The following is a 10,431-nucleotide window of genomic DNA, read 5'->3' as shown; positions in this document are numbered from 1 at the left end:
TTCTTTACCAACGTTTCGGACTTGCTGACCGTGGTCATGAAGACGCCCAACTGCTTGGAGTAAGCAAATAGAAACATATTCAAGTGTTATTTTCTCAAATTGTACATAAGCTGGAGAACTCAGGTTTTTTTTTGGTAATTAATTGCTTATGATTTAATATATTGAAATATGAATTAGTTTCAATCACTCAATGAATCACTTTAATGAATTATTGAATAAATAAGTGTTCAATGGACCACTCGGTATAGATACATGATGTAAATATGTATATTCCCTTTTCTTGAAGTGACACTGAATCGAACCTACACACATTGAGTTTTAGAAAATAATTTCTTCTCATCACGTTTTTTTCCATCAATATATCGTTTTTTTACTACAACTATGGTATCTAGATTCCATCAACTATTTCCGTATATCTGTTGGTAGCTGACAAATGTCTACAAATCTTCTGGCGTTGATTCGTAGAAATTGAAATGGCTTTTATTCATTTGCAAACAATTCCAACTATTAAATGAAGAATTGTCTCTTGGTTCTGAATAATTAGCTAACTAACAGTATAAATATCAAATATTAATCAAAAACGAAAATAAAAAATCGACTTATCCAATATTTATTTTTTTGAGAAAATTTTACTTAACATAAACTTGAATTAAAAAAAACACAAAACACTTGATTAATGAATAAATGAATTTATTGGATCACTGAAAAAGCACATTAAAAACAGCAAATACTCATTTTCCCCTCTTTTTTTTCACTTGTTGACATATTTATAATTATATAAAATAAATTATGCTAAGTTTACTATAACTATAAATAAACTAATAGGCAGAAATATTTTTTTTTGAAATGCATCCTACGAATATATTAAGCGCAGATGTGATGAATTAAAAATAAGAAACCATATTACAAATTAAGTGGAAATTCATAAAAATTCGTACTCCACAGAAATTGAAACTCGAGCTTGAATCTTACATTAGTCATTGCAATTTAATTTTGGGCTTTTTTAAATAATCCTTATGGTTGAAAAGTTGAAAGATACACATTGTGGATAGGTCAATAGTACATAAAATTAAAAGATCAACAAATTTCTAATCATAAGACAAAATTTATAAGCTATTTATTATGGCAACCGAATATTCGAGTGGTCAATCTTCACTGTACTCAAACGTTGTGTTACTTACGTGTTGTAAATGTACTGTTGGAAACGATTTTTTAAATTTCAACTGTAAGGGAGACCAATGACAGTTGCTACGTGGAGCAATTGCAAAAACCTTTTATCATTTAGTCTATTTCCTACATTTCTAATTCAAATTTTTTTACTGTTGCAACCATCCCTAACATTTGACGAGTCGCATTCAAATACAATTTGTGGAAAAACTATTGACTAATATAACAATATGAGACAAAAGCATGTATGTTGCGTTAAAAATAAGTGTTGTAAATGTCCGGGTCTTCCCAACTAAAACTATTAAAAATTAAATACTTAGAATAATGACAAGGAAAAGTGATTGACTAACAAATATGTCTGATATCTATCAATAATTATTAAAAAAAAAAAGTTGTCTCCTCTATATACAATTGAAAACTTATGAATTTCAAGAGTAAAAAATATGTATTCGTTATTGAAGTTCTCCATTAGATTAAACTCTTCTTTGAGTCTCAGTAACAAAAGAGGATGGAGCGATTATTAAAACAGAGAGAGTCCTAGAATTTATCTCCAGTACTACGTCGTATGATCAGCACCATATAAATATCTTAGAAAGAGTGGAAATAGGAAATGCTGTCGCAATACCCCGAGTTTACACTGTACACACGAGTATACACTGAATTAGATATACTCTTTATTCAGAAAACATTAAAGACGAGATGTAAATAAAGCAGGCAAAATTTATATGGGGCTTAAATTGAGCTTATCTTTCAAAGAGCCGCCACTGTGCTCCAATTTCAACTTTGTGTATAGGTCTAAAAAATATATATAAACTGTGTGGAAATCTATAAACTTCAAATGGCTGGTTAGACTTATAAGTTCTTCGGATTTCCTGGCAAAATGCTTGAAAGACAATTTTATAAGGAATACGGGGGGTTACCATTAAATAAAATAATTTTCATGGACAGAGCTTTTGAAGTCTTCCAGTATTATTTGTGCTTTCTGGAAGCAAATGACCAATTTATGTAAATCAATTGTGAATTTTGTTCTTCCAATGCCCTGGGGAGACGAACCACGAAAATTAAATCGTAGATATAACAATAGAGATTAATTCTTTAAGACATAAATACTTTCAGCAATTGTGGAGTGAGACCACAGATGCCCGGCCAACGACCTTCTTGCTTATTGAAAGAATTAAAATATTGATTAAGCCTTATAATACAAAGTTTTATGGGCCCCTAATCCCGTGCTACATGCACAGAAACCATACTTCTCTCAAATATCTCCAAGAAAACTGTTGATAGCCAAATTCTGGGTTCTTCAGCTGATTTGGTGCACAAACGCTTCCTTCGTTGAGGTTGTAAGCCGTCGGAAGATGTACTCACAAACTTAAAAATATATATATTGCTACCCCTTCATGAACTCAAAAGAAAAGTGATTCTGCTACAGGATGGCTACTTCAACCATTTTTACGAATAAGTCGAGAGTCGAAGATACAGAAAGAGACTGCACATTCTATAAGTTTAGTCTAGATACTTTTAGAAATTTATTTTGGGATTGTCCAAAAGTGGTTCAGATTGTGCACATGGGCTTTTGAGTTTTTGAGGGAATATAACAAATCAGCAATAAAGATTGGGTATTCGCTTGTAATGTCACCGCCTAACAAATATTTAACTTTAAAAAAAAGTACTTAATCACTAAAGTGATATTTATTCCTTCTGCAGTAAGACGTAATAACTCTTGCATTCCTATTGGTCCGAATATACTCCTTTTAAGGTCCCACGAAGTGCTGGAGAGGTTCGATGTAAATGAAATGCATATCGTGAATGGAAAACGACACATCTAATTAAAAATCTTTTTTACAAGGGCTTTTGAGATTAAAAGAATGTCCAAATGGTCTTGCATATATTGTTAATAGTCATGATTTCTTTTTATTGTAAAACTGTAGAGCATACAATAATGCTAAAGAAATAATGAATAAACTTTCTCATGTATGATCTTTTTCTATATATTTGTGGCTGGCCCTTTCATCCATCAAAAATCCTGGAAAAAATTCCAAATTAATAAAAGCTATACAAAGCCTCACACCATTGATGCTATATCAACTGAATACATATTTTTCTATCCATTTATAGAACTTTTATCAATCTAAATTGGATGGAGTATAATGGTAGAGGGTTGAGCAATAAAACATGGAACGTTAATTAATGTTGATTTTTTCATTAATATAGGAGGGTTTAGTGATCATTTTTGACATTCTGATTCAACCATTCTTTATGCATTAACAAACTATAAAAAATATTTCGTCATGATGAGTCAGCAAAAATCCAAAAGGCAGCGCATCTCAGATCTCATAGATGCTGAAGTTGAGGTAGTGAGGATTATGGACACTGTGAAGTGCAACATGATCCTAGTAATCAAGGTGGCCAAGTTGAAGAATGGTGGAGAAGACCTCTTCAGGAAAGCAGTAATTGAAGGGCGCAATTGAAAGAGGGGTCCAGAGTTCCTTTCCAGCTTGAATAAGGAGAACCCCACTAAATCGATGAATTGCCTTATCAACTACTTTTCTTTGGTTGCTAAGAGTATCAAGAGAGCTTGGGATTGTCTTCATATAGGATGACCCCACACCTCCTTTGTAACAGAGGTTGTGAAGGTCAGGAGCTCGAAACTCAAAGTTTCGCTTCCCAACCCTGACCATAAACACTCTAGATTATTGAGTCAATACTTATGTAAATGGGGAACTATGTCATAGAGTCTAAAATAACTCTGTTCACAGGGAATCGAATACCTATATAGGGATATTTTTTGGTATAAATACGTTATTTTTGTATAATGTTTAATGATTATACGTTTATGAAATATATACATCATCATCATCTCAAAGGAGGATGAGAGGAAGAAATACAATAAAAAAGGAGAAAGGTATGGAATAGAAATTGATTACGCAGTAAGCATTTTTTATTGATCATATCTTAGAAAGGTAGAACCCTAAAATGATATTATTTAAACTTAGAGATGTACAAGTACCAAAATTTGAGCCAATTCTGATGGCACCAGTATAAAAATTATGATTCTTCATTATGTAAAGGAATTACATCATCAAATAACAAAACGTCTCAGAGTTAAATATAATAAGGTCAATTTTTTGAATAATTGTAAGAAGTAATGAATATTTTAGAGGCAGGAAGAGTTCGGAAATTAAATAAATTTAAGTCGATAAAAATTACTTACATCTAATAAATAAACTCTAATAAAATACAGTGTATAAATTTAGTTTAATTTCTTTGCCTCTAAAATATTAATTACTTGTTACATTGAGTCAAATAATAGTATTTAATTTCAAAACATATTCATTCTACCTTATAATTATTATTTATTAATTTAAGCTTAACTGAAAAAGTCAAATAAAATTCAAATGTTTTTTTGGAACAAATCTTTTGATGTTCTAATATAACGAATTTATTTCAGATTTTACTGATAATCTAAAGCAATTTGATAAAATACTTATTGATATTAATCTGGATCATTTTAAATGAAATTGAGTAGTATGCAAGAATGAGGGATTTTTAATGCTATTCACTCTTATAAAAATATTAGAAGATATGTTTTATATCTGTATGGATATAAATTCCTTTTGCTCTGGAGAACTCTTGCTTCTTGTTCAAATTGGGTTAATCCAGATTATGATGCAGAGCTCTCAAATTTTGAAGCTATGTGAGAATCGTAGATTTTATGTCAATTACCACACAAAAACATTAGAAAATCGTATTTCAGAGAGGGAAATTACCTGAATAGCACGCCAAACTTGAAAGCCCAAGGAATTATTCATAATTTCACATAATTTTGATCCCTTATGGAGTCAATTATTGACAGTCCCTTCCAAAAAAAAAAAAAAAAAAAAAAAAAAAAAAAAAAAAAAAAAAAATGTGACCAACATACTTTCCAGGTACAAACCAATTCGACTTATACTTCTACCTGCCAGGGCCTACCAGAAAAGGATTACAAATCTATAAACTCTCAAGGCTTCTTGGAGCATTGGAACAACCTGTCAGAGATTCCACCGGTGCATCAAGACCATTATCCAATTCAATTGAGGCTACATTGAAGATAAGAAATGGCAAAACATGTGTCAACATCTGTACAAATTTTAGTTAATGTAGCTCTCCTAGTTTCCAAAATTAAACTTGTTCAAATTCCAGATTCAAAATTTCTAGTTTTCATATGCACAGCGTGTAGATATGTACTCTCCTTTTCTTTTCACTTTTAATACGACGTGCTGAGTATTAGGACAATGTTTAAATTTTTTTTAAATTCTAAATATAATACATTAGGTATTACATACATACATTCGTTTCTATATTGTCATTTCTTAGATCAAAAATGAATCTACGGCAATTATCTATCCAGACAAACTTTTCTTTATTAAAATAAAGGGTGACCCATAAGTCTTGTGACAACTGCAACAGCCAAAACAGTACACAAATATTTATTTTCTCGAAACATCTTTTTACAATATTGGAATCAACGTAAAATTTCCTCGGAAATGTGGTTCAGTTCATTGCACATGGCCACTATTTGCGACAACTAGAGCTCTCAGACGCTTCGGAACTGTTTTACATCCTGTACCGATCGTTTCCTCGACAAGTTGTCGCATACGAACACTTTGGAAGCCTCCAAGTGGTACACGCTGTAGTAGGAAGTCTACAATGAACTATATGGAGAAGTCCATTACGTTGAGATCTGGAGAACAAGGGGGACACTTGTCCTTGCTCCAAAAGGGTTCGAAAGTTGTTTGGCAACACTCCTGCTCAGACATTGAAGTATGTGAAGGTGCTCCGTCCTACTGGAAGCAGTAAGACCCATCCAATCTAGGGAAGTACTTGGGATTGTAGCATGTCCTGATGAACACATTTAATTGCCTTAACATTCTAGGTCATGAAGATCAATGGGGTGCTCATTCTGCAGGAGATAACGCCCACCCAGACCATCAACGAGAAAGGATTTTTCACCATGAACGAGTGCAATGAGTTCAAGTGAATGCGCTTGATGCTGTCATCCAGTACCCGGTCGTTGTGTCTTTTGTAAGCCAGTTTCTCGGGGAAGATCTTTCATCAGTCTAAATGATTGAAACGTGCCCACAGGAATTGAAGAATTTTAGAAGCACCATCGCCCGAGTCAGTCTCATAGCCATTGTGGACCATCACATAAGCTGCCACTTTTGTAGACGATATGGCTTCATTCTCAGGTCCTCCCTGATAACCTAACGCACGGTTTTTCAAACACACAAGCCTCATGAACCATATTTCTCATGGAGCGCTTCTTTTTGCGTTTGATCTTTGACCTTGTTGCTTCGATCTATCTGGGTGTAGTGTAGTGAATCGTACACTTTGAGGTCGTTAGGCCCTTTAATGGCCCTACATTTTTTCCCTTCCAAATGAAGCAAATTGATGGTACCCTTTAGGTTTTTGATGTTGTCAATAGAGGCTCAAGAATATGTCTTAGAATAAAAGTTTGGTTTACAACAAACAAAGATAGAGATTGTGTAAATCATAAAAAACAAACTGAATTAAAAAATATACACCCGTCTAGGAAAAATATTAACTGAAGTTGTTATCCTAAGACTTAAGGGCCCCCCTAGATATATTGAAGTTATAAAAATTTGCAAAAAACTAAAAAAAACTAATTGGAAATAAACGAATACGAATACAGTTCAACAAAATTATAATAATAATTGAACTACGATTTCTTTTGTTTTTTTCGTAACAAAATGTTTGTTATTAATTGCTGATATTATTAGTTATAAAAAAATGCGATGAATATCTCAAAATGTTGTAAATAACTAAAAAAATATTTTTTTATTAATCAATGTTGACGTTAATTAATTTAAGTACAAATTATACTTGCATAAAATGTTTATATATATGCAAAAATGATGCATTCTAAACATAATTTTCTAAAAATAAAGGAAAATTAAAAATGGCAACTATTTATGCTTTATTACATTTTATGATATGGTATATGAAATTGATAGAAACATTCATTACACATATGAACATTCAGCCCCGTAATCCCAGTTTTTGTAATTGAGGGGGTTGGTTATTGGGGAGAGGTGGGGCTAACTCACCACTGATATAGGCGATAAATACTACAAAGGAAAATATTATTTAGGGACATGACCCCATGTTTATTATTTGATATTCTTAGTAGTTTATATTAATAATGTTAGTGCATATTTCCTTCTCTAGGAGCAACCGTGAATCGAACCAAAGCACATTGAGTTCAGGAGAAGAATTTATTTCAGTGCTTTGTCCAATGAGCAACGTTGTTCTATTTTTATTATTACTATGAGGTTGTAGATCTTCACTTCACAACAAAGTAATAAAACAAGATAATATAATTATTTTGTATTTACAAGGCATTTTCCTGAACTCAGAAAAATATACAAAAATAGTTATATTTCATTTTGAATCTGGAAATACTCATATGTAACGAGAAAATATACTCCACTTTTTTTTAATTTAGATATTTCAAGGCTAAAAATAAAACTGTATCGTGTAGATGTTCGAAAAAATATATATATCAAAAAAGCATTTTGTAGTCCACAAAGAATTTATAGGTTATAAAATCAATTTTGATGGTTTTCACAGTAAAAATAATAATAAACACAACATCTCTATCCAAAAGTAAAAAAATGTTGAAATCTGGTTGGTTTGTATTATTAATATTCAAAATGCATAAAAAATATTTTTTATATATGGATAAATCTTCTTATAAATAATAATTTGTAATAAAAACATTATTTTTAGTTAAAAAATGTGCATAAAATAAGGTAAATATATATAAATAGCTTTCTTTTTTAGGGATAATTTTCATCTCCAATTATTTTAAAGATTTTGTTTTGTAATCTACTTTCATAAGCTATTTTTCAATTCATCAAGTTTTTTCTTACTTCATTAGATTGTGTCGCATTTCTAACAGATTTTTTTTTGTGTGCCTTAAATTGCTTTACACAATTGTTTAAAATCCTATTCGAAGCCCAATAGCCAAGGTTTCCAGTCATATATAAATATTACCAAAACAGTAATGCGGAAAAATAGTTTGAAAATCTTTGTGGATGGGTATAAAACAATGTCTTTTTATAAGTATCCTTTATGCAATGTGCGTAAGCAAATTGTACCTTGGCAATTAAAGCTCATTACAGCCATTATTCCTAGCATTTATGTTGGATAATTAGAAAAAAATGTTTTGAAAATTTCATACACTGTAGTATTGGTTGCGATACATAAACAAAAACGACAATGGAGGCAAAAGAGCAACAGATTGCAAAATTTCACTACATCCATCACTCTGCAAAGGAAATTGCAAACATAGTGAATTGTTTCTCATATGAATGAAACCAAACACCCAACCTCTGTCATAATATTAGGTGCTTTTGCCAGTGACAGAAACGAATTATCCCCTTATTGTTCCCCAATTGGCTCAAGGTTGGGCCAAAGGTACCAAGAGGTGATGAAACAGGTTGTGAGGCTTTGATTGGATGTCAATTACTCCCCAAGGGGATTAATTTTGGTAACAAAACGTAACACCTACTCATAATAACTCAAGCTTGGTGCAAGGGAACCTCACCGTCTTATTACCTCCAAACTTGTGGTCTCCCTCATCACCGAACTGCTACCCAGTGGACTATAGAATATGGGGCTTGTGGAGAGGAAAGCCTGTGAAGTCCTCCATTGCAATTTCGATTTCCTGGAAGCCTCTGTTAAGAAGGAGTGGACTGATATGTCTCATGACTACGTCATCAAGGTGTATAAAACCTTCAGACCCAGGCTTTTATAATTAGATATTATTGCTAACCCAAATAGGATTATATAATTATTTTTTTGTAAGAACTTTAAGATAAATTTATCTATTTTCTGCCAGTGTGAGAGTAAAAAGCTGTTAATAAATAATAATTTATTTCTTACATACCTGTGTAGATGTTTTGTGAAACTATCAAATTCAAATTTTTACTTAGAATGACATGTGCATAAAGTAGTGTATGTATGATTAATGTATGCAGGCATGTAAATTGCATAAAAAATCAACTTCAAAAGGCAAGATTCAATATGACTTCAAATCTAGAGATGGAATTTGACGGTTAATATTTTTGAGATATGTTACACTTTGTAAGATAAAAAAAATTATAAATTAATTGCTTTTCATGTTTTTGAATAGTTATTATTTATATGAAGTATTTATTTTGAGTATAAAGGAAATGTTTAAATAGATGTACCTTCTGTTATGAAAACCATAAGTGCATAATAATAGTTATTTTAAACAAAGTTTTAAATAAGTTTACATACTATTTAGTGGTTTCAAGTCTCGATCAAATTCTCATTCTTCAATGGTTTGTTTGAAACTTTAAGGACTTTTGATCAATTTGAGTAGACTTATTTTGTAATATTGATGTAGAGAAAAATTGATTTCATTTGACATTTATTTTAATATGCACGGTTTCGATTATTTTATATAAGTGATCGATTTCTAAAAGTTACTTCTATCCTATTACTCAATACGAAAAAAAGGCCTCAAATTATGACATTTACGATATATTTTAGTATAATATACAGAGTTATTATATATAGTGATATATTTAAACAATATATTCTGCTTCATTTTTTATTAATCATATATTCCTTCACAAGCAATAACAGTCTCGATATGCCGGCGAACAGATTGACAGCTTTTGACGATGAAGACGATGTTCATTGTGTACCATGCTGCCAAGATGGTAGCTCGGAGTGAATTCAAATTAAGACGAAAGTTGTGACAGACGTTCTTCTCCAAGGCCCCTAAAACTGCATAGTCCAGGAGGTTGAGCTCAGGAATGGAGGATGGCCACATGGAGGGAGCCAGAATTAAGTCATATTGTTTCTGCTGAAGTTTTATTTATTCTTGGCTGTAAGGAGCTGTAATTGTTTTTGTTGCCAGTCCGGATGGAGATGCTAACGGTCTTTGCAGCCTTCTCGGAACTAATACTAGTGCAGAGGACATTGCAAACGTGTTGTCATTTTTGTTGTTACTCCGACATTTTTACAGTTAGAGATATGGGATAGAACAAAACTTGTTTCAACTATAGTTTGATTGCGTAGTGAAACCTTGTGATTAAAAATAATAGGGATCAAACCATAATTCAATACAACTGCAAGTTTGTATTCCTCACTTTATATTCCAAAATTTGATATTTATTCTATAATAATTGCTTTCGAGCCGATATTGTTACGTATGATGTGGGTTAACACAAA

Source organism: Lepeophtheirus salmonis, chromosome 2 (assembly GCF_016086655.4).
Source record: "Lepeophtheirus salmonis chromosome 2, UVic_Lsal_1.4, whole genome shotgun sequence".
Taxonomy (NCBI): Eukaryota; Metazoa; Arthropoda; class Copepoda; order Siphonostomatoida; family Caligidae; genus Lepeophtheirus; species Lepeophtheirus salmonis.
Note: the sequence above shows the minus strand (reverse complement) of the source record.